General features: G+C 33.5%; 1 pseudogene across 1 annotated transcript; it reads left to right on the top strand.

Annotated features, from left to right (window-relative positions):
• The first annotated feature begins 284 nt into the window (after positions 1–284).
• Positions 285–1,762, top strand: LOC146947173 (aspartic proteinase CDR1 pseudogene; annotated as a pseudogene). The gene has a single exon (XR_015026913.1). The product of XR_015026913.1 is annotated as an aspartic proteinase CDR1 pseudogene (transcript).
• The last annotated feature ends 4,078 nt before the right edge of the window (positions 1,763–5,840 follow it).

Raw genomic sequence — 5,840 nt, 5'->3', positions numbered from 1 at the left:
AATAGTTTTACTTTTAAACACATTCATTATGGCTCCATCGCTCTAAATATGTCTTTATAATTTTAATAACCCATTTATTTTTTTAATTTAAATTTAAATATACATCATATTATAAGGAACAAAAAAATTAATCACAAATTTTAGTCAATTATTTCATAAATCAAATTTTCATTAGTATAAATATTATAAAATTAAATTAAAACACTTATAATACCAATATAAAATGTGGATAGATGACACTATCCGTGTATGTCTTTCCCTTAGAAAATATGGATAAACCCTTCTTATTAGGCAATATAAAGCACATTTCTTTACCTAAACTTCACATTGAAAACCTCTTGCATTATATCAGGTCTTGAGTATATTACGTTATGGCTTATCTGAGAACAATTCATTCATGCTTGGCCATCATAGGCCTCTTGTTCCTATTCTCATCCATTGGAGCTCACAACGACGGGTTCTCTGTCAAACTGATTCGAAGAAACTCTTCCCATGATTCTTACAAACCAAGTACTATACAATCTCCGGTAAGTGCCTATCAAAGTGAGTATCTCATGGAACTCTCGATTGGAACTCCGCCAATAAAGGCCTATGCTGTAGCAGACACAGGCAGTGACCTTGTATGGTTCCAATGCATTCCTTGCACTAACTGCTACGAACAACAAAACCCTATGTTTGATCCTCAGAGCTCCTCCACATACACCAACATAACATGTGGATCGGAGTCATGTAATAAACTAAGTAACTTGTGTTCTCCTGATCAAAAGATTTGCACCTACACATATTCTTATGTAGATAATTCCACCACACAAGGAGTGTTGGCACATGAAACACTTACCTTAACATCAACCACAGGGGAACCAATGGCCTTTCAAGGCATTATTTTTGGATGCGGACACAACAACAGTGGTTTCAATGACCGCGAGATGGGTTTAATAGGTCTTGGAAGAGGACCCCTGTCACTCATTTCTCAAATAGGTTCTTCTCTTGGAGGCAACATGTTTTCTCAATGTTTGGTTCCATTCAACACTGACCCTAGTATTACAAGCCAAATGAATTTCGGTAAAGGGAGTGAAGTATTAGGGGATGGTACGGTTTCTACACCTTTAATTTCTAAAGATGGGACCGGATATTTTGCTACCCTAATAGGCATTAGTGTAGAAGATATTAATTTGCCCTTTAGTAATGATTCTTCTTCAGGGACTATTGCAAAGGGTAACGTTTTGATTGATTCGGGGACAGACAATACTTATATACCAGAAGAATTTTATCACAGATTGATCGAACAAGTGAGGAACAAAGTAGCATTGGAACCTTTTCGGATAAATGGTTACGAGCTTTGCTATCAAACACCAACTAATCTTAATGGACCAACACTAACCGTTCATTTTGAAAGTGGAGATGTACTCTTAACGCCCGCTCAAATGTTCATTCCGGTTGAAGGTGGTAATTTCTGCTTCGCAGTCTTCAACACTAGTGACGAATATGTCACTTACGGAAACTATGCCCAGTCAAACTATTTGATTGGGTTTGATCTGGAAAGGCAGGTGGTTTCTTTCAAGGCAACAGATTGCACCAAATTTTAAAATCCTAGCTATGAAATCTCATATATATAGAAGTCTTCTACAATATTTAATAAAGAAGTGTCGTCAATGAGACGTCTCTTCCTGGGAATTATGAATTATGAGTTATGCAGAAAGAATTTCGTTCACGATTCTTGAAGAGTCTTTAACAAATGAATATAATGTTTTCCTTCTATTTATTTTTGTGCTTGATCAGATGGTGATGGCAACTATGTGCAATGAAAAATAGCATTCACAAGAGACAGATGAACCAACGCAACTTAAAAAATGCATAACTCACCAATAATTACTGGCATATAATGCAACAAAAGTTCATTTCAACCCACTTATATAATACTCTCAATCAAAAACTTATATAGTTAACAAAGTCACAAATAACACATAAATTATCTTAAAATCTGTTAAACCCCGAGCCATCCCCCATAAAATTCTATACTTCTTAGCAATTAAAAGTTAAAACACTCATTCATGAGAACCAAATCCACATCTCATAATTATCAAACTACACTATTCTGTTCAAATTGCATACATCATCTTACAAGAGTTATAGTTCCATGCTTTCAAAGCCATACTTTAACCATGATTTTAAACTAAAAATAAACTTCAATACAAACTCAATTGCCTAGAATCAATTTTACATAATCAATTTTCGTCACAGCAAAACGAAACAAACACTCGCTCTTTTGTTGGGTCTCACTACTTAATACGAGATCCATTTAAATTTTATTCAATAAATGAGTAAAAGTTGTTGAAAAGAAAGTGTTAGAATGAAAGCGACTAGCACTCATCCTCATTAGAGTAACATCTTTGAATTTATAAGTATCTTTATCTTTTCAACATTGTTTTTTGTTTTATAAGTATCTTTATCTTTTCAACATTGTTTTTTGTTTTTTTGACAAATTTAAGCATCGACTTCGTTGCTGTATGTATGTGTATGTTTTGGATATTTTTACGTGTGCATTTGTTTTTTACGTGTGACAAATTAACAAGATTTGACATCGGAAAAATTTATCTTATACACTTCATTTATACTTTCACCCCTATAAATCACAAAAAATTCAGACTTTTCAGTGTAATATTGTTGTTGGAAATAGAAACGAAGGAATTGGTTGTTGGGTATAGTTCAAGACAGTGGAAAATTGATGTGTTTAATGGATACGTTGTAAGGAACCACAAAAAACGTTGAAGGTTTAATGGATAGTTGTAAATTGTGATGTATTGCTATTCTGATCTTTCTTTTCGGTTCCAGTGGCGACGATGGAACCATTATAATAAGAAAAAACTATTTGATCCATAATAATAAAAAAATTGGGGAAAATAAAAAGACAAAAACTAATTTTTTTTTTTTTATAGTAGTGAAAAAGGAAGATTGAAATAATTGGTAGCCGTTTTTGATGAATTTTCGTAGGGGAAGAGAAGGGTGAATTTTTAGAGTAAGAAGATTTGGGACTTTTTTTGTTTAAAGTTGGATGAATTCTCTTGTTTCTAATTTTTGTGGGGTGAAGAAAAGGAGGATAAAATTGGAATTTTTTGTAATTTGTAGGGGTAAAGATAAGTGTAGGGGTACAGGATAAATGTCCGTGACATCGCCTGTAAGATTGGGGTTCAAATGTCCCTCCTATATTATAAGCTTAATAATGTTTATGTGTTTGTCTTTTATTATTTTCATATTTCAAATACAAATATAATTATCGATATCATGTAAAAAATTTACTCCCTAAACACAATTTACATGTGCACCCCAAATCATTGATCCACACCAATATTTTTTTTAAACCCCCAGGCCCTAAACTAAATTGGCATACCTCACTCATCACTCAGGATTATTATATTTTTTTTTATGGAACGCTTTATTCTAGCTTTTCTTATCTTCTTGTGAATCTAATGTTTTTCTTCATTCTAATACAATTAATTGTAGGGACAATTTTTAAATATTATTTTCTTGTTTCAAGATCCTTTAAATTATCCGTGAATCATAACATTACTTGGGGGGTCCTTTAATCGTATAAAAAATGGAAGCAACATAACCATTTTGTTCGTTTCTTTCATAAAATAATATAAGACGGGTGATTTCCTCGAATACACTTTTTATCCATTTAGTGTAACACCTAAACCCTTAAAACGATAAATCACGCAAATAATACAAATCACACAAAGGATTTAGATGCTACTTTTTCTATAACTCCAAAACATTCATAAATAATTTTTTAAAACATCACAGCAGATTAATAATATCATACAACTCATTAACAGTTAATAAAAATCTCCAAGTAGTCATGCCACATATATCATAATACATCGCCAAAATAAATCTCCAATCTCAACATATTGAGTGATAAAATTTCAACAAGTCATAAAATGTAAATAACAGACAGACATCCCTAATCAGAGCCCGACACACTAAGACTCCAAAAGCAAAAGACGAGGTAGCTCCACAGCTAGCCTCCAGCGTACCCATCAAGCTAAGCTAAGCAACTAATCATGCACGTCGTCTACCCATTCACACGAATAAGATAGGCGGTCAACCAAATGACCATTGGGGGTTAGATAACATTCCGCAGTTAAAGCATAATCAAATGGAAGTAAAATCACATAATTAATTTCAAATGATTAACAATACATCATTAAATTATTCACAACAAATTCAACATAGTTGAACATTGAGCATACAAGCCTAAAGCTATAACAAGCACAATTTCACGTCTTCACCTATTCTCCAAAATTTCACCAAGTATATAAACCACCAAGTTTCACCAATGCACATAGACACTAAACACATAGTATGACACTTATCAATGTATGCAATGCGCTCTAGACACGAAACTATATGCATGTGATACCCGGTCATCACCAAGGTCTTCCCCTCAAGATACAATTGTATCATAATCATCGCCTCTTGATACGAAATCGTATCATAAACATCGCCTCTTGAATACAAAGTATTCTAATCATCGCCTCTAGACACCTATGAATGATGAAGCCTCTAGCTATAGTTTTGATGATGTTAGCCTTTCTTTTCTAAATTAGTATTATTTAGATTCCATGTTGCTAGTCTAAGCTTTTTCCTTTAGATTTTGTTAAAGCACCCTAGCTTGTGTGTCTTCCTAAGAAAAACAATTGGTATTTGTCAAAATGTGTCTTTTCTCTACATGAATCGATTCACCCTTGTCTGAATCGTATCATTTAAGTCTCTGACTTGACGAGAGTCGATTCATGATATTTATGAATTGATTCATGTTTGAATCGTATCAGTCAGTTGTGAGACGTATCACTAAACTCTCTGGCTCTCTCTGAATCGATTCACACCAACTCTGAATCAATTCAATCCTTCATCTGGGCAACTTGAATCGTTTCAAATATCACATGACACGCATCAATCTTCATAATTCTCCTTGTTTCTGGGATTGTTTTTTTGATGTCTGAATTGATTCACTAGTTTAATGAATCGATTCACTTTGTTGTTTTTGTGCGAAAATTGTTCCTTATTAATCCTTTCTATATAAACCCTTCACATTATAACTCAAAATTCATTGAATCATTTGCAACTATTCTCTCTAGGTCTCAAAAACTCATTGTTCATAAATTCTTCAAGATTAAACACTTTTTCTTAGAATCACTTTGTACATTAGGTCACATTGATTTGCTAGGGTGTTAGTAGGGATTGTAAGTTGGTTCTCTCAAGAAGATTGATTGGGCTTAATCAAGGCTTCAAAGTGAAGTGAATAATCTCATTCCACCTCCAAAGGTATTGGGGGTCTTTCTAACCGTTTTTGAAGTCGAATGGGATTCGTTTACCGGACGTAGCATCGAAGGCTTGAGTGAAGAGTTCGAAGGGGTGCACGGGTAATCAAGGATTCAAAGATTAAAGGAGCACCAAATCCAAGGGTTACTTGGAGTTTGGGGGAGTGTTTGCATAGGGGTTGAAAAATTAGGTTTAATTTCAAGGAACTCTTGTAAACACATTGTAATCAACATTTGTTACTTAGTGGATGACCTTGGTGAAGGTGTACTTCATCAAGAATAGTAGAAGGATCTCTAGCGAGGACGACAAAGAGCGAACTACTATAAAAATATCGGTGTTATCTCTATTCCCTATCCTCCCTATCCTCTTTACATTTTTATATTGCATGTGATCAATTGAATAATTGTTAGGATAATTGCTAGTGTTGATCTAAGTTGTTTTTCATTGAAAAATAATCTAATTAATTGAATTAGGTTTCAAATAATTTTCTTAGATCAATTGATTGCAAAATCTAT

The sequence above is a fragment of the Medicago sativa genome, chromosome 2 (assembly GCF_051527215.1).
Source record: "Medicago sativa cultivar Bolivia chromosome 2, Bolivia_mono, whole genome shotgun sequence".
Classification (NCBI taxonomy): Eukaryota; Viridiplantae; Streptophyta; class Magnoliopsida; order Fabales; family Fabaceae; genus Medicago; species Medicago sativa.
The sequence above is the reverse complement of the archived record's forward strand: the minus strand, read 5'-3'. Positions and strand labels throughout refer to the sequence as shown.